Genomic DNA, 20,783 nt, shown 5'->3' with positions numbered 1-20,783 from the left:
TGCCGAGTGGCCGAGGCACGCCACCACGTACATAGATGCATGATAGGAGGGATGCTGGCCAATAGGAGAGAAGGATCTCATGGCTGCGACTAGCATCAGAACCAATGGGAGAGCAGGAGGATGGTGGTGAGTCTACTAATTTGTTCGGCGTGCGAGTTTCAAAATTGTTATCGGTGGTTCGGGCGCGAATCTCGGACTTTACAGAAACCTTTCGTATCTTGAAAACTTTTCGTATGTAGAGCCGTTAAATTTTTCGTATTGGCTTTCATATCTCGAGTTTTTCGTAAGTTAAGCCTTTCGTATCTCGAGGTACCACTGTAGTTGAGGATTATGATCTAGATAGGTGTTTGAAAGAGAGCAGAAGTGTCCGCGTCAGGACCGAAGTAAATGAGGGTATGCTTAAGTTTAAGAGCTATAGGGAGGCAGTTTTAGAAGGGCCAAGGTAAATGGCAGAGCGAGTGGTTGATAGAAGCATTAGAGCAAGTGATGTAAGTGGTGAAACCCAAGTGTGGTGAAACCTAAGAGAGATAGAAGTGAAAGTGTCGGAAAGTTTGGGTTAGTTAGCTGTGAGCGATAGCAGAAGTGTTATAGATGTGGGAAATCGGGTCATAAGAAGAATGAATGTCGGTGGGCATTAGGAGCTTGTTTCGTGTGTTTGGGTTGAGGGGTCATTTAGTTAGTGAGTGTCAGAGAGACCAGGAAAATAAAAAATGTTTATAGGTGTGGGCACAGGACATGTAGCTAATGGATGTCGGGGTACCCATGTGAATGTGGTTTGCAGCAACTGTGGAAAGAATGGGCATTATGTTAGGATGTGTAAAGAACAGCGTATGAAGTGTGCTGAATGTGGAATGGAAGGTCATGTAGTGAGTGTGTAGAGGCAAAAGAGGATGAGTCAGGCTGGGAATTCGGGAAATTAGGTTTTAAGGGGATTCAGTTGGGTGGGTCCTCTAGTGTGCGGATGAGTGAGTGGTTGAAAGTGAATAAGTATGAGTCAAGCATCAGTGAGCAAACGGATTTGGGAGATTGGCAGTTAGTTTTGGTTGAGTATGGAAGAAAGCGGAATAAGGTAAAGAAAGGGAATGAAAGGGAAAAGCGAGGACTGCATGATAGAGAGGTTATTGTTTGGGTAGAAATGGTTGACACAGCGTGCAATACAGATAAGTCTGGGGAGGGAATGGATGAGATACAGTGCGTGTGGGTTTGAGTAAACAGAGTTTAGTGAGATTTCAACTGGAGGGGAACCAAGTGGTAGGGAGGTAGTTGACAGCATGAATGTGTCCCTCCAGGAGTTTGACAGGAATATGAATGGGTTGAGCAATTTGGTAGCAAAGATACAGGAGATATTGGGACCAGAGTTAGAAGGGGTAGATGAGATAGTTAATGAGATTTGGGAGGACAGTAGCAAGGGAGATAAAGGGAATCTGGATGAAAGTGGTTTGGAGGAAGTAGATGGTGATGCAACTGAGAAAGTATATGAGGGGCCTCGAATAAGATCACAGGGGCCAGTATCCGAACATCCCTGGGTGTTGAGAAAAGCAATATAGTGTAGATGTTGTAAGTATGTGAGGAGACATCAAATGCAACAGGGGAGGAAATATGGAGAGTGATGTAGTAGTTGTGAGAGAGAGTGGCTGGTTGTTTTGGTTCTTCTCTCATTAGGTTGTTTGTGTTTGTTGGAATCAATAGGAAGGGTTTGGATGTTTTGTGTATTTACTGTGTCGTGTTTTGTGTTTATTTGTTGTTCTTAAGGTAGTATGAGGAAGGTCTGTGTCTGTGGTTTTCCATTTTGAGAGAGTGAGAGAGAGCATGAATGGTGTATGGGTAGTTAGTGAGTGATTTGCTTGTTGGCGGGCAGTTGGGTTCATCTGCGGATTTGGTCACGGAGCCTTGAGTGAGTGAGAAGTGATCAGTCTGTATTTGGCAGTCAGTCAAGTGAAGCGGTTTTTGGACAGAGGTAGAGTTGCTGTTTTATGTTTTGATATTGGATTGTTTTGATATTGTGTAATTGAGTGTGTTGTGCTTGTGTCCGTTGAAGGTTGTTGAGCTTGTGAGTTTCTGTTGTGTTTGCTTTGTGAATTGTTGTGGTTGTGAGTTGTTGTGAACTCTTGATGTTGATTGGTGTTTGTTTGTGTTGTTGATTTGTTGTGTAGTCTCGATGTTGGTTGGTGTTTGTTTGTGTTAGAGTTGTGGTGTTTGTTGAGCTGTGTGAAGTTTTTGTGTCGTAGGTTTGTGTCGTAGTGTTTGTTTGTGTAGTGATTTGTTGTGTTTGTTTTGAGTTGTTGATGGTTTTGGTGATTGTTTGGATTTTTGATGTATGATATTCAGCATTTGTTTCTGTCTCAACGACTGAATCCAGTGGACAGCACAGCATCTCGCCCATGAATTTCTTGGTATATGGTGAGTACATGGATTGAGAGTTTTCTTTGTTTTCCTCGCTGAACCAACGGTCCTGTACTTAAATAGTAATGTAGAGAGGAAAGTGTGGGTGGGAGGAATATTGTTAGCCGGTACGAGTAAAGTAAATGTGGGGAAGTCTGTATTTAATTTGCTTAGCTTTGATTCCGCCACAATTCTTCACCAGGGAACACATGAAAGAGCACTCCTCATCAGGCAAAGCTCAGGTACTTCAAAGGTGACCGTTTCCAAGTGGGATGTCAGTGTTGGACATCCAGATGGTGGAGTAGAAGAGGAACTAGTCTTAGATCTTCACCAAGACTTTAGCATACTGGAGTGGGTTTGCCTCGTCGTTGAACTCGAGCATGATACAGCTTCATCATGGCTAACTGCCACAAATAAACTGGCTAGGGCAAAATGCTATTTCGTAGGACTCACTGGATGTGTATTGTCTGACATCTCTCCAAAACTGGGGGCAACATCCGTTCAGTCCTTTGTTCTGTGCCGCTAATCCTTGCAGGTACCTGAAAAGGTAATTGAAATGCCAGCAAAGAAGAGCATGGAGGAAAGAGTACAAAGATGTGCTAATTGAGTTTCGGAGAGTGTGGCTCAGGGGTAGAGTTGCAGTTGCGAAGCACTGCGAAAACAAGGATAGGGTGCAATGTTAGATCATGGATACCAATCGTGTGAGGTTGTGAATTCTAACGAATTTTAAGGTTGATCTTTAAAATGACTCTCATGAAATTTGACTGGGACTTTGAACAATGGCTGTGAGGGAGCGAGGTTCCATATGTCAGCTACCTTCCTCAAAATTATAAGTCATTATCAACTTAAGGCCGATGTCTTAATTGGATTTTGGACAGCGCTAACCGTGACGGGGGTTATGACAGGTAATAAATAAATTGACAGCACAGTAAAATGACCATCTTTTATGTCTTCATGTTCAAGATGTCATTAAGGAACAATAGGGATAAACAATGAGTCAAAATATCTCTCAATTCACAAAAACTCATTTTCCTTTTACTCTGTGTTCTTCCAAAATTTATTCGTCTTATTTCCCCATGTTTCTTTCAATTTTCCTCATATTCAAAAAGAGAATGAAACCTGTCACACCTCCCCATGGGATGAGGATGTTACACAGTCAGATGGCTGTTAACGTCTGTTAACTTTTTTCAGATGCAAACTTGTTCCTTTATCTCTCAAAAGGGTGCAAAAATCTCTAATTACTAAGTAATGTCAGTAGTGAAGTTAAAATCTAACCACTCAGCTCATATTTCAAAATTTCAAATCAAACTCAGTTCCATCAGGAAATAACAACTACTATTGAATAGACCTGCCTGTATCTCTCATGCTACGTAACTCAGTTTTTATTATACGAACTTTATGTGTACCTTTACCATGGTTAATGCTTTCACCTAGCATATCTTTCATCTATCATCCCACTTTGTGCACTTTGTGTTATCACTGACACAAGGTACGGCACTGGCACGATGTATGCACTGACAACAGTGGGGAAAAGTAAAGTCAAACTAGTTTGGGATACAAAAGGGGTAAAAAAGAACAGTCGCGTATGGGAGTTACTACAAGATACAAGTAATTACTGAAGGGAGATATTTAGTATTCATCTCTGGACAGCGAAACTAAGTACTCATACATATGACAAAAAATTTCCTAAAAGTTTCTGATGGTCTGTTAAGACCGTAAGTGGGAACTTGTGATTGGCGTGATATGCTTCTTAGTGTTTCATTGCTAATACTATCTCTAATATTTTTGTCTCTATTGTGCTGTTGTATCTTGATTCTGCTTGGTTCAATTTCTTCAAGTAGGATGCCACCGATAACCTGGAACATTATTGCTCCTATCCCCATGTCACTGGCATCTACAGCCATATATAATGGTTTGTCATAGTCTAGGGTACTTAGCACTGCTTATTAGTTAAAATAGTTTTCAGATTATCGTATGCCTCTCTGCGTTCTGTTGTGTACTTGAAGTTCTTATTTACTTTAAAAGGGTTGGTGATGGGAGCTGCAGCTTCTGAGAAGTTGGGAATAAATCTTCTAAAGTACTGAACCACTCCTACAAAGTGTTGGGCTTGTTTCTTGGTTTACGGATAAGGCATATGACCTAAATATGTAATACAGCCATATATAATGGTTTGTCATAGTCTAGGGTACTTAGCACTGCTTATTAGTTAAAATAGTTTTCAGATTATCATATGCCTCTCTGCGTTCTGTTGTGCACTTGAAGTTCTTATTTACTTTAAAAGGTGGTGATGGAGCTGCAGCTTCTGAGAAGTTGGGAATAAATCTTCTAAAGTACTGAACCACTCCTACAAAGTGTTGGGCTTGTTTCTTGGTTTACGGATAAGGCATATCTAGAATAGTGTGGATATTCGCATCTTTGGGCATTATTTTGCCAATTCCTACAATATGACCTAAAGATAGTAATTTGTGCAGCTCCAAACTGGCACTTCTTCAAGTTCAACACAAAGTTTTGCCTGTTTGCGGGCATGAAGAACCCTTTTTTAAGAATTGCTGATGTTGCTACCAGGTTAAGGCATAAATTTAAGTACACAATGCATTTTCGATCCCAGCAAGAGCCTTGTTCGTCAGTCTTTGGAAACAGCTTGGTGCATTTTTCCCTAAACATAGGGGATCACTATATATTGGCAGAAGCCATCTTGAGTTGTAAAAGCTGTCAGTGAGAGCGACTCCACTGAGAGGGGAAGTGGATATTGCTCATGTTTCGTAACTTCATTCAGTTTTTGAAAGTCCACACGTAATTTATCTTCTGTTCCTTCATTCAGTTCAAGCACCACCAGAGAGGGTTTGGTTCGATTAGACCAAGTTCTAATTATAACTACTTGATTTTTTATATGCTTGACCTTCTGCAGATTTACCTTGTAAAATCCCTGAGCTATCAGTTAAGTGTTATCCTCAAGGATTATAAGGTGCTCAAGGACCGAGGTACAGCCGAGCGTGTCCTGAACCACCACACTGTATTCTGACAGTAATTACTTTAATATTCTCTCTCTGTTCTTCATTCAAACCCTGGGTGATGTACTTAATATTCTCCAGAAGCTGAGAGTTAGATTCTGGTAGCTGAGGGGTCATAACCATACCCACCACAGCATAAGTAGAGGGCCCTGAGGTGGAGTCTTCGTCATCTGATTGGGTTTAGTAGGGCTAAGGTAAATTTACATGAAGTCACTTGGCTTACCGTTGCCCACAGTTAACTAGGTAATTCAAATTACCTCTCTTGGCAAGTACTTTATGGAGACCGGTAAACTGGGTGTCTAGCGGCTTGCATGCTCTGGTCCTGAGAACAAGGACTGCATCTCCCACAGAAAATGTCCGTGTACTGGCTTTCTTATCAAATTTGATCTTTACTCCGTCTTATGTTGCTGCTTCGGTTGTTTGGGTGATGGCCCAAACTGCTTGTAAGCAATTCTGTATCTCTGGTAATTCCTTTACCCAACCAGATTTTTGTGGGTCTGCCCATGCTTTTGTATAAAATATCAATAGGTCCCCTTGTAGAGTGGGCATAGAATAAGTCAAAAGGGCTATAGCCAGTAGTTTCAGATGGTCTATGGCGGAGTTTAGCTAGTGTAGCTGTCAACAACTGATGAAAGCTCTCTATGATGCCTTGGCTCTTGGGCCCGTATGGTGTGGAATGTACAATCGACAAGGAAAGTGAGGATACAGTTTTCATTAGCTTTCCTTCATCGAATTTCCAATATGTTTTTACTGAAAAGACGTAATCTCGTTAAATTTACTCTAGAATATGAAAATACATTGCAAATTATATCATAGAAGTTAAAAACTGCAAAAACAAAGCCGTTCAGATACTTAAAAATACGATATATGTCCGAAGTAATTGAAATTCCTCAGGTGGATTCGTTCATAGAGATCTGGTAGATAGAGTGTGAATTGCTGATTGTAGTAGTATGTATCACGACAACAATATTTACTCTTTTTCCTTCATGAACGGGATTATTATTACATCATCGTAAGTGGTGAATGTCATTATTTTAATTTCTCCAAATTTATGTTTATATTCCAAAGCGTTTAAAGTTAGCTGACATCAGTGGCAGTCAGTGTTGCGATGGGCAAGGTAGGTTGAGCAAATCTAGTTGCACCTGCAAGAGAGTTTTCTATAATGTGAGGAGGAGCCCTAGAACTTGGAGCAGGAAACAAGTCACTAGATACTAGCTTATGTAACGGATTTCACATTTTGATTACTTTGACGTTGACATGGATCGAATGCTAGTTGCTGTCTAGAAAGCTACTGTCATTAAAAAGAAATCTTTATCAAGGCTAAGGTAGCATGTCAGCTCAAAGATTTTCTGGTTATGCTCCCATTACAAAGCAATTCATAGTTAGCCTACATGGCTGTGTTACTTTGCCACAAGGCTGAAAGATCTCCCAACACATCAGCATTTTTTGCATTATATAAAACTTTAATTTCCTGTGCAATACATATCGAATTATTTGTGGTAATAAAAATTCTTAATTAACACAGCTTTTTTCGTGAACGATTTGTGGATGAAAACCGATTTTGAAAAGTACAGACTATATCAAGAGAACAAGAATGATCACAGCCTGTGTCAGAAATTTTCCACGTATTTTTACAATCTTTGTATGTTACAGCAACTGTCGAATGAAATCAAGATTAGTGTATGAATTTCTTAAAGAATTAACTTGAATACTATGGTCTTTCAAATTTTATCTAGCATAGCTCAGCATGATCTTGGGAGCCGTATCACCTTGTTTCCCAGATATCTATGCACCGACTCACCGCTCTTTCATCTGTCTTTCCCCATCACAAGTCCATCACCGATACTATAATTCTCTCTCTCTCTCTCTCTCTCTCTCTCTCTCTCTCTCTCTCGGTCTTCTCTCTCTCCTCCTCCACTTCTAAGACATACTTTAAACAAATATATATCATCGTGCTTAATCTCCCAAATAGGCCATACGCTTTCACATAAGCAGATTTTGCTACTCCTCTCTCTCTCTCTCTCTCTCATCTCTCTCTCTCTCTCTCCTCTCTCTCTCTCCTCTCTCCTCCACTTCTAAAAACATACTTTTAAAAATCATATATCATCACTTAATCTCCCAAATAGGCCTACGATTTCACATAAGCAGATTCTGCTCTCTCTCTCTCTCTCTCTCTCTCTCTCCTTATACAACACATTTGAAAAAATATCACTCAATCTCTCAAAGTGAATATAATGAATTAAGTATTTCTATAGATCGGCCTATGCGCGCTCTCTCTCTCTCATCATAATATTTCATTCTTTACTGTATGTTCCTACTATGATGCCTTGGCTCTCGGCCCGTATGGTGTTAGAATGTACAATCGACAAGAAAGTGAGATTCAGTTTTCATTAGCTTTCCTTCATCGAATTTCCAATTTGTTTTTACTGAAAAAACGTAATCTCGTTGAATTTACTCTAGAATATGAAAATACATTGCAAATTATATCATATAAGTTAAAACTGCAAAACAAAACCGTTCAGATACTTAAAAATACGATATATTTCCGAAGTAATTGAAATTCCTCAGGTGGATTCGTTCATAGAGATCTGGTAGATAGAGTGTGAATTCCTGATTGTAGTAGTATGTATCACGACGACAATATTTACTCGTTTTCCTTCATGAACGTGATTATTATTACATTCGTAAGTGGTGAGTGTCATTATTTAGTCTCCAAATTTATGTTTATATTCCAAAGCGTTTAAGGTTAGCTGACGTCAATGGCAGTCAGTGTTGCGATGGGCAAGGTAAGTTGAGCAAATCTAGTTGCACCTGCAAGAGAGTTTTCTATGATGTGAGGAGGAGCCCGAGAGGCGAGAACTTGGAGCAGGAAACAAGTCACTAGATACTAGCTTATGTAACAGATTTCACATTTTGATTACTTTGATGTTGACATGGATCGAATGCTAGTTGCTGTCTAGAAAGCTACTGTCATTAAAAAATAATCTTTATCAAAGCTAAGGTAGCATGTCAGCTCAAAGATTTTCTGGTTATGCTCCCATTACAAAGCAGTGCATAGCCTACATGGCTGTGTTACTTTGCCACAAGGCTGAAAGATCTCCCAACACCTCAGCATTTTTTGCATGATATGAAACTTTGGATGAAAACCGATTTTGAAAAGTACAGACTATATCAAGAGAACAAGAATGATCACAGCCTGTGTCAGAAATTTTCCACGTATTTTTATAATCTTAATCTTTGAATGTTACGGCAACTGTCGAATGAAATCAAGATTAGTGTATGAATTTCTTAGAGAATTAACTTGAATACTATGGTCTTTCAAATTTTATCTAGCATAGCTCAGCATGATCAGATGGATCACAAGTCCATCACCAATACTATAATTTCTCTCTCTCTCTCTCTCTCTCTCTCACTTCACTAAAACATACTTTAAAAATATATATCATCAATCTCCCAAATAGGCCTACGCTTTCACATAAGCAGATTTTGCTATCTCTCTCTCTCTCTCTCTCTCTCTCTCTCTCTCTCTCTCTCCACTTCTCTCTCCTAACTTTCTAAAAACATAATAAAAATATCATCACTTAATCTCCCAAATAGGCCTACGCTTTCACATAAGCAGATTCTGCTCTCTCTCTCTCTCTCTCTCTCTCTCTCTCTCTCTCTCTCTCTCCTTTTACAACACATTTGAAAAAATATCACTCAATCTCTCAAAGTGAATATAATGAATCAAGTATTTCTACAGATAGGTCTCTCTCTCTCTCTCTCTCTCTCTCCTTTTACAACACATTTGAAAAAATATCACTCAATCTCTCAAAGTGAATATAATGAATTAAGTATTTCTGCAGATAGGCCTCTCTCTCTCTCTCTCTCTCTCTCTCTCTCTCTCTCTCCCCACAACACATTTGAAAAAATATCACTCAATCTCTCAAAGTGAATATAATGAATTAAGTATTTCTATAGATAGGCCTCTCTCTCTCTCTCTCTCTCTCTCTCTCTCTCTCTCTCTCTCTCTTCTCTCTCTATCTCATCATAATATTTCATTCTTTACTGTATTGTTCCTCATGATTTCCGTAAGTATTGCCCAAATTTTACATTTTATTTCATCTTATAAGATCCGTCTTTAATTACGCATGAATTTTACACCAGTTTAGTGTCAAATATTACTTAAAAGTAAGGTTTCAAAGTAGGTTTTAAAAAAGGATGATCAAAATTCTACTCTGAATTGACTTTACCAAACCAACATTAATGAATAATATAGAGCCTGTTACTACATTAAAGTATAGATTATTATAGGACTTCTATAGAATCTTTATGGTGTAGCCTAGTTAATGGAAATCTAAAAAGGAACAAACACTATGATTTTGAAGTTCTGCCCCCTTTCTGGAGTTGCCAGGTGTGGGCATTATTGAGCAATATGTATCCGAAGATTTAAGAAAACTGTATGTTCACTTTTCTTATTAATTGTACATGCTTGACCCCACGGTTCAACATACTATTTCGGAACTCACTGACATAAAATGGTCATTTTGGATAGCGACAAGAAAGCCAAAATGACAGAACTTAATTAGTGCTTTGATGGCACTCTTGGAGGTTTTGCTCTGAACTGGTATGGCTTCCAATGGCTGAATCTATCTCTGATTGTTAGGCAATGGGAGTGTCCTGCCTTAGAGCAGGTGCGCCCATGAGGTGTGTAGTAATCAATTATGACATCTTGTAAGGGAATGCCAACAGAGGGGATGTTCTGCAACTTGGCTTTGGGTATCCTTTCATTAGAATTGCCAACCATTTGACATGTAGGGTACATAGCAACATGCGTCTTAACATCCTTCCTAAGCCCAGCCCAATAGGGGTTGTCTGTTAAAGCTGTGGTGGTGCAGCTGACTGAAGTGCTCTCCGATTCAATCTTGTAAAGGACATTGGCAGGGTCTGTCTTACCTTGCGATACAGTAAACAGTACTTTGTTTTCAAGGATATACTGCACTTGAGAATGGTCTCCCAGGGATGCCAAGTCCGTAAGGGCCACTTTTTGGATATCTTGTAGTTTTGGGGATTCTGCTTGAGCAGCCATCAGGTGGTTGTGGCTTAGGCTTGGATTAGAGGCATCGTCCTTTGTGATTAAGCAGGAAGGTTTACCACAGCTGTAGTCTTGGAAGGTTCCAAGAGCCAAGGTACTTCTTCGAGACAGACGTCCTGTAAGGGATTGTCACTGGAGGGTTTATCTTCCTTAGATTCATGTGGCAGTGCAGCCATGCATCTAAGAGGTATTTTGGAGTCTCTCCATTATAGGAAGTCTTGTCCTAATAGCATTGTCATGTCTAGTTGCAAATTTGCCTGTGATTCTGAACTGGTGATCTCTCGTCATTGGGGGAGTCGCCCTGGGGCAACAGTGAGGCGCACTGTTGCGAGGTCCAAGGAATGCCCATTAAACCAGCATATAGTAATGCACTCATCCTTCCAAATGGAAGCCTTGGGGAGGCACTTTATCTCTCATTATCAAACTGACTACTCAAAAACACACGGGCTGGCCCTGACCTGTCTGGGGTGCTATGGTGATATTAGGAAGCTCTATCCATTTAATAGCTCCCTTCCTGGTACATTTACAGTCATCTAGACGTTTTAGGTGATTCATACTTGGGGCACCCCACAATGCATGTAGATGCATACCCAGCCATTTTACAATCTCTGCAGGTAAATATCCTTACTGTAGTCTCGCTTAGCCCCAGATGAATTTGCAGTGGGACGAGGGTGTGACTTGGTGGCGGCAGCAAAGCCCCAAGTCAGTCCAGGTTTGGGATGATTTCCAGGTTTGTTGGGGCACTTCTCAGCTTTGTGCCCAGGCTTCTTACAAATATGGCATAGGAATTGTTTTGTAATGATGCCATTCTTTGGCTGGGCAGTGGCAACAGTAAATCAGGTGGTGAAATTTTCATATTAAGGCAGCTCAGGTGGGCATGGTGTATTTCCCACTCATCAACTAAGTGACAGCATTCAGCTAATGTCTCAGGGCAGTGCTCATGGAGGTAGGTGCACTCGGCGCATAATAGAAGAAATCCTCTATCTTTATTCACTGTACAACAGCCTTGAAATCCCCAGCCAGAAAGCACTCGATCCAATGGTTAAAATTTCTGCCTTTGTTGTAGATCTATTCTGTCCAGGTTTGTCTGGCTCCTTGGGCAAGCCATGCCAGTTCTGTTGCCACTTCTCCACTGTAATCTCATAGGCATGAGTGATAGCTTGCCTTATGAGGGCAAGATTTCCTTGCTCTTATGCAGATAAGGAGCGTAAAGTGATATACCCCTTAGTTTGAATATGAGAACTGCCAACTTTCTGGTTCATCATCTGACCACGGCTGAACAAGGCTGTTCACCCCTTGTAACACAGAGGGGGTTTCTCATTCTGCTGATTCTTGTTCTGCTTGTTCTTGTTGTTCTAGTTGAGCCCTTTCCACCTGGGCGTTGACCCAGGCTGTCTCCTTGGAGGCTTCTTTTCGATCCGAGTTCCTGGAAATATCTTGGGTTTCAAGCATAGGAAGGCATGGTGGTGACCCTAAAATTAATGGTCACAGGTTAGCGCTGGCAAGTGCCCAGAAAATTCACAGGCGTTCAGGTAAGCTTTGTTCAGTCTGTCCTCAGGTAACTGGCACCTATAGTGCTATATCTCAACCAACAGTGGTTCGTGTGAGGAACTTCTTTGGCACTCAACAAGTCATGTAACAAAGCTTGGATGGCACTCGGTGGTGCGTACAATGGTTCTGAGGAATGTACAGGGATGGAGTGCCATCAAAGGTGGTACTCATAAGAGTGGGGAGTGTTAATGAAGGTGGCACTTGTAAGTAGCATGAAGCTTTGATCTCGACTGTCGAACAGACAGACAGGTAACTGGTACCTAAAGTGTGGTACTGCCAGAGTGCGTAGTTCTGTATAAGGCACTCACTGTCACTCAACAGGTCACAGCAGGAAGTCAGGCAAACAGCATACTTCAGAGGTTTGGTATGATCAGATGAGCAATGGCACTTGTAGGGTTTATCTCACAAGACACAGTGTGTTCTCAGAACATGGTGGCACTCTCAAAGTGCATAAGCAGGTGGCACACTAAATGTGCGTAACTGCCCCACCTTCCTATTGCTTTCCAAACACTCAACAATGTGTCACTAATAGACACCAACAAGAGACTTATGACAAGGCACAAGTGTCACTAAGGCAGGTAGGAGAGTCTCTCACTACCTAAGCAACACAGGCTTAAAACAGGCACACAGGTACGCAAGCACACAGGCTCTCAACAGGCATTCTCAATAGTACACTAAGCGACAAAGGCTTCCAGGTGGCATAATCAATAGTGAGTAAGGGGGCATAGAAACGTTCATAAGGAAATGAGTTCCAACACAGGAAAAAACAGTGCTTTCCAAACACTCAACAATGTGTCACTAACAGACACCAACAAGAGACTTATGACAAGGCACAGGTGTCACTAAGGCAGGTAGGATGTGTTGCAACAACAATCATACAAACGTGTGTTACAAATTCCAAACAGGAATCTCCAGCTGTTAAAGCATTCTTGGCAATTACTTTAAATGGGTTTGTGCTTTTCACAACCACGGTATGATGAGAGTAAAACAAGCATTTGTAGATTTACAAATAAATCGGTTTTAAGCAAAAAATAAAGTAAGTAGAACTGTTCTCATAAAAGAAATAGAAATCCAGACCAGCTAACTCAGGAATATTGTCTACCAGTACGCTAAATTAAAGGAAAAGTAATTATCCTTTATTAGGGCTTGAGTGAACGGTGAAGATTACTATTTGTCAAAATAAGATGAACAAAGGTCGTGTATACAATAGAATGAATGAACCCTTGGCCTGATGTTTGGCCACATGTCTAAGGTAAGATTTCACAAACAATGTGCTTACGTTAACTCTCGTTGCCATTAAGATTATGAAGGGACACTATTCGTATTTACGTTAATTTTAAAAGGATACATACATTAATTCAAACAATAGAATTCTTTTACACATTCAGGAAACAAATGATTTCAAAATTTGTGAATTGACTACTGTAGCAATGTGAGGTAGGGGAGCCGTCTCAAGTGAGTTGCCAGGTAAGGGTTGCCAGAAACCTAATTTTTCAGTGTACAGTTATCATACTCTCAATAGGGCGGCAATATGTACCTTCCTATTAAATAGATATTCTCCCTATATTACTGCACTGATTTTGCACTCATAACCACAACTGAGAAATATGGTCTCCTAAATAACACAATAATTACACTCAACAAAGTTATAGAAATGGCAACTCGATCTCAAGGCTACGAAACTGATTTTGCACTCATTAACACAACTTAGACATACAGTCTTCTAAATAACAATAACTGCACTCAACAAAGTTATAGAATGGCAACTCAATCTCAAGGCTACGAAACTGAATCCTGATCTCTCAAAATGTGCTGGCATTTTAAACACTTATTACATTTGAATAAATATAAAAACTTGTAATAACACTCGATTAAAATGTAACATACAAAATAATCTTACTTACCGTTGTGAGATGCTAAAGGTGGGCATTCCGCAACTTTAGTCTGCACCTCCGCAACTTATGGAACCTGTTTTTGGTTGAGGACTTGATTGGCCATTACCACGTGCCAAAGGTAGCGGAGTAGCAGTTGCGGAACTAAAAAATTTAATTACAACCGCTACAGTTCAAAAATAAAAAAAAGACCAAAAATTTACCAAAAAATGTAACGAGACATCTATTTGCCTGTTTAACAGTTGACCATTGGCCATTGCAGAGTCTAAGAGATGCAGGATTGAACTTGTTTGATGGCACGGCACAGCGGCCCATGCTGCCAGCTAGCACCGCCAGTGCTGCCACTCCCTGGGATTTTCCTACTGGATCTAGTTTTTTTTTTTGCTCTCAGCTTAGAGTCTTGGAGTCTTTTGCAAAAAAAAAAAAAAAAAAAAATCAGGAAATCTGTTTTTTTTGGTCAAGGTAATGAAATTATATAAAATTTGTATTTTCTCAGTATAAATTTTTTTTGCTATATATATATATATATATGTATCTATATAGATATATATATAATATAATAATATATATATATATATAATATATATTATATAAATTATATTATATATTATTATATATATATATATATATAATAATATTATAAATATATATATATATATATATATATATATATATATATATATATATATTATTAATATATATATATATATTATATTATATATATATATATATATATTATATATATATATATTATTATATATACTATATATATATATATATATTTATAATATATCTAATGTATATATATATATATATATATAGATATTTTATTATATCTTATATATAATATTAAATGATTACTATATTATATATTATATATATATATATATTATTATATATGTATTATATATAATATATATATATATTCTATTATATATATTAATAATATATTATATATTATATATATATTAATTATATATATTTATATTATATATATATATTATATAATATATATATAATATATTTATATATATATATTATAGTATAATATATTATATATATATATCTATAATTATATATATAGATTTTTATATTTATATATATAGATCTATATATATATATATATTTATATATTTATATATTATAATATTATATAATATATTATTATATACAATATAGATATTTATTTATATATATATATTTATTAATATAGATATTATTATATAAGTTATTTATTATATACATAATATATATACAATTATAAATATCTATTATTATATTATTATGATATATATATTTAATTTATTGATTGATTTATTTATTTATTTAAGTAATAGGAATGGGAAATGGGATACGGGCAGGAGGAAGAGGAGGAGGACTGAGGACGATTTTCGAAATATAAACTTTTGTGTATTTTTCGGGCTGATTTAGTGATTTGATACTTAATGGAGTAAAAAATACTTTTATATTGATACAATTGCAGCCTTGCAAAGTATTTTTACTCTATTAGTGTATTATCCTAAAAGAGTGAAAATAGTTTTTTTCCACTATTTTGTGTTTAAATCAATAAATGTATTAGAATTTCTGTTTCATTAAAAAAGCTATGTGTATAAATAAGTAGGAACTTAGATTTAGCCAGTCTAAACTGTTCTGCTAATCAACTGAGTGATCAAATGTTATGTTTACAATTGCAAATTAATCTCATTGCAGGTCGCCACTGTCACAGGGCAGGGGGTGGGGTGTAAGCTTTTACTTTGGGAAAACCTGGGGGAACTGGTTTTAATTAAAAAATGCCCTTTATGGAAACAACAACTGACTAGGGTGGCCTACCACATGTGCAAACAGAAAAAAGTTGAAAAACAATATGTACCTTAAGCAAATCCTCTTAAGGTAAGCAAAAGAATAAAATTAAAGGAGCTCTCACTGGCTGCATGGCACTGTATAACTAATGAATATTATGTACATTATCAAGAATAAATGTGCCACTTGGTTGCAAGTAAAAAACACTAAATCTAGTGAGTATATATGGTGCATGAAACAAGGATAAAACTTCTAATAATAATAAACACAGCCACAATGTGGAGCACTATAAGTAAGGGTTGCTTCCACTGAAATCTCAGGAATACTATGGCAAGAATGGCACTGTTAAACTACAGAAGACAGCACACAATGGGAGGGAAGTCTACACGAATCTCCAAAGCAGTTAATGTTGTAACACAAGAGACTTGCAACTGGAAAGCTTACTTAACTGGTCAATGCTTAAATGAAACTAAGCAAAATATGAGACATATCAAATATTAAATGAAATGCTAATATAACAAAATTACTGTAAGCATGACCAACACAGATTTAATAACACTTCCACAATGAATTCACCAAATCACAATTGCACAGTCAAATCACTGGAGTCTGAAAGAGATGGGATAATAGGATCATGGGAATAGGAGAACAGTTTGGAACAAGGAATGATCACAAGAAATAGTAGGTGAAGGCTGACAAATCGACTTCCAATTCAATTACCTTTGTCTATAGACGAAAATTGAGTAGAGGTGAGCCATTATTCACCAGGGAACAAATGGAAGAGCAAAACCTCATCAGGACGTGGTTCGGAAGTCACGTAAAGCCGTTGGTCCCGTTGCTGAATAACCAGTGGTTCCATGCAACGTAAAAGCACCATACAAACCAAACCAAAACCTCATCAGGCAACACACAGTTATTTCAAAGGTGACAGCTCACAAGTGGGATGTCAGGGTCGGGGATCGAGACAGAGTCTGGATTCCAGACGGTGGAGTCGAAGAGGAACTAGTCTTAGATCTTCACCAAGACTACACCATACTGAAGCATGTTGCTGCATCGTTGGACTCTGGTGTAATACCACTTCGTCAGGCTAACTACCGCGATAACTGGCTAGGGTGAAATGCAATTTGGTAGGGCATACCAGCCAATTTATATACCAAGTTTGGGTGTCGCCGGAAGTGTATTGTCTGACATCTGTCAAAACTTGGGTGACATCCTTTGGTCCTTTGGTCTCTGCCGCTAATCCTGGCAGGTACCTGAAAAGATCATTGAAACTTCGGCAGAGAAGGGCATAGAGGAAAGAGTACAAGCACGTGCTAACTGAGCTTGAGAAGGTACAGCTCCAGGGGGCAGAGCTGCAGGTTCAAAACACTGCGAAAACAAGGATATGGTGCGAGGTCAGGTCATGGAGACCACACATGTGAGGGTGTGAATTCTGATGAATTTTAGGGCTGATCTCTTCAAATGACTCGTGAAATTTGACTTGGGACTTCCACAATGGCAGTGAGGGAATGAGGTCCCATATGTCTGCTATCTCCCTCGAAATTTTAAGTCGTTTTCGGCGTAAGGCTGGTGTCGTAATTGGATTTGAGACAGCGATGGCTGTGACAAGGGAATTACAGGTAATAAATCAAAATTGACAGGACATTAAAATGACACTTTCATGTTCCTGTCTTTGAGGCGTCGGTAAGGAACAATAGGGATACATGATGAGTCAAAATAATCTCAAGTTACAACAACATGATTTTGCTTTTACTCTGCATTCTCCCAATATCGATTCCTCTGTTTCCCCATATTTCTTTCAATTCCCCTCATGTTTACACTCAGAAAAAGGTATAAAACAAGTGTCAGAAGGGGCATTCGTGGTGTACTGAACGCGTATGATTCGCCTTTGGTTTGTCCAAAGCGCGTGCTAGTTGTCAGTGTTTTGTAAGATTACGTAATTTTTGTACCTCGCTGCCTAGAAAATCCCATGGCGTCATTTAAAAGGTTTACTTTGGATTTAAGAGAGACTTCTTGTTATTCTGAGACCGTGTAGCGTGATTAATAAGTAAACAATAAAGTCTCTCTCTCTCTCTCTCTCTCTCTCTCTCTCTCTCTCGTTTTTAAAGGAAACTTATAAACTTGCAAAGTAATTTGATTGTAAGATTACAGAGGGTGTCGGCCCCAAAATGTTTCACCTTGTCGGGATTGAGTTACATAGAACCAGAAGTTTCAATACGAAAATAGAATTAATATTCATTCTTATTCTAGAGACCATTTTCGCTGGCTCTCTCTCTCTCTCTCTCTTCTCTCTCTCTCTCTCTCTCTCCTTATCGTGTGGTTTTAACACAAATAACGTAAAGATTTTATTCGTGGTCACTCTTTAGTGTTTGTATAATTTCATATGGAATTGAAATACTTTCCTAAAATACTTGCTTAAATTATTTGCTTAAAATACTTGGTGAATTTATTTCAATGTTTCACGTTTTGATTTTCTGTGTTTTGTGACTTGTTGAATTCTTTTAAATGTTTTATTTATATCCTGTTTGTTTACAATCTCTTAACCTTTCACATTTTGTGGTAAATTGGACACATTTACACATTTTTTACTTTTATGTTTTTGCATTCACAATTTGTTTCTTTATATAGTTTAACATTGCATAATGATTCAATTTCCCTTTTTAACAACTTTGGTAATCTTTATTTACTTAGAATTTTTTCAGATCTAACCTATTTCTTAATAGTTTACATTTTACTTTATCAATTTAATTTCCTGGTATATTAATCTTTTTGATTTAATTTTGTTTAATATTTTAATCCATAAATTTATTAATTTTTTTCCAAGTAATAATCTTTTTTTACTACAGAGTAAGACTGTGAATTCTACTTATAAATTTTTATTTTAAAAAATAGATGTTTGTATTTAACGTTTTTATAACAGTTTCATTTATTGACCAACAGTGATAGGAATAAATCTGTGTACATGCCAAAGTGATAGATTATACTGTTCCTTCAATTTCCTTGAAGTGATATAAGACATGGGAGAGAGTTAAAGTTGTTTCATGGAGCGATTCTCTTAATTGACTTAGCCTATATGAATACCTCCCACTTGTTTTGATGAAGTTAGTCTGATTTCTCACTTGTTTAGTGAGCTTTTTAGAGTACTCAGTCGTATTTTATCTGTTATGAAAGTTCAAGTATCTAGCTGCTGTGAGGTAACTTTGAATTCTATGATTGGTAAGTGTGATAACAAGATATTTGGAACTATATATATATATATATATATATATATATATATATATATATATATATATATATATATATATATAAAGGTGGAAGCCACGAAGGAAAGTGAAACACTGAAGAGCTGCGAGATCTTTCGACTCAAAGGTCCTTTACTGAGTAGAGTGACTTACATGAGAAACTGAGATAACAAGGAAGGGTCGTATAAGTGACAGATAGGGATTATAAAGGAAATAAGTACCCAGAATCCAACACACCTGGAGAATTAGTAATCTTCCCAAGCAAAACGTGGGTACAATTTAAGAGGTTTACAAAGCGCCTCAGCGGCGTGGTTGGTATGGTATTAGCGTCCCACCTCGGTGGTTGCTATTTCGATTCTCGGCCATTCCATTGAGGAGTGAGAGATGTATATTTCTGGTGATAGAAGTTCACTCTCGACGTGGTTCGGAAGTCACGTAAAGCCGTTGGTCCCGTTGCTGAATAATCACTGGTTCCATGCAACGTAAAAGCACCATACAAACAAACAAAGAGGTTTACAAAAAGATCAAGTTCAACTGCTCAGACACATGGACAAGACAATTAAAGGATTATACAGTGCGGCAACTGACCACATTCAAACTTTCGGTAAACAAAATCTTTCTTTTTCTCTATCACGTATGCAAGCCCTACTGGAAGATGATGTGACTTACAAAAAACTAACAAATATTTGGTATGACAATGGGCAACCCTTTAACACCACTCCTCTCAGACTTGTACATGGAATTCTTGGGAAAACACTATTTACATAATATCATTTATATTTCTTTAAACTTGTATAGCTATGTTGATGATATTTTAGCTGTTTTGCCTGCCGGTATTGATGTAAATGATTTACTTTCAAATTTAAATAAACAGGTGCCATCGATTAAGTTTACTCTAGAATTGGAAAAAGACCATTGCCTCCCTTTTTTAGATGTTTTGATACATAGAGAACCATTTCAATGTAAATTCAGTATTTATATGAAACCAACTAACAACTAAAGTCCATTTTTATTCAGGCCACCATCTTAGTATCAAAATATAAATATTTTTCTTCTATGTTATTACAAGTTTTACGTATTGTCAGTCCCCAATATTTGGATCAAGAAGTTGAATACATAAGAAAATTAGGGAATGATTTATGTTATCCTTCACATTTGTTAGATATTGGCTATAATAAAGCCCACAAAAAGTTTTATAGTGTAAGTAACAGAGAAAGAAACTTCTAAAAACATTCTGAGTTTGCTTTATTTTGTCGGTTTTGAAACCATAAAATCATTGTTAAAATCTTTAAAGGTCAACCTCGTTTTCTCCTATAATACCACACTTAAAGGAATGTTTAAAAATGGCCCTTGGGAAAGCAACAACATAATATATAAAATTCCATGTATGGACTGTCCTTCCTTTTATGTCGATCAGTCTAGTAAGGGCTTAGAACAATCGAGCAGCATAAATATTCTGTCAAAACTGGGCAAACATTTTAGTGAAAACAACCACCGGATAAATTGGATTGGCAGTTCAGTAATTGCAAGATCAAAAGATGTCTTATCACGCAATCTTTTAGAATCTGCCATTATACAACTTCCTCCCCATTGTAATTTTAATATCAGTCGTGACCTGTTTCATATAGACCTTTGTATTTGTAACATGTTTAAGAATGACCTCAAAGATACAATCACACTCTTAAATACAAATTAGTTGCCTTATAGATATTTTCTTTGTATATGTATGTTTAATATATGTTTTAATATATCTTGAGAAAAAAAAGGTTTCCAAAGGGTTGAATGTGGTCAGTTGCCGCCCTGTATAATCCTTTAATTGCCTTGTCCCTGT

General features: G+C 37.5%; 1 long non-coding RNA gene across 1 annotated transcript in view; it reads left to right on the top strand.

The window, feature by feature from the left end:
- The window catches only part of LOC135224498 (uncharacterized), a 105,563-nt gene that overhangs the window by 75,054 nt on the left and 9,726 nt on the right, over nt 1-20,783 (top strand). The window lies entirely within an intron of this gene.

This window comes from Macrobrachium nipponense, chromosome 12 (genome assembly GCF_015104395.2).
Source record: "Macrobrachium nipponense isolate FS-2020 chromosome 12, ASM1510439v2, whole genome shotgun sequence".
Taxonomy (NCBI): Eukaryota; Metazoa; Arthropoda; class Malacostraca; order Decapoda; family Palaemonidae; genus Macrobrachium; species Macrobrachium nipponense.
This window is presented reverse-complemented; position numbering and strand designations above follow the sequence as displayed.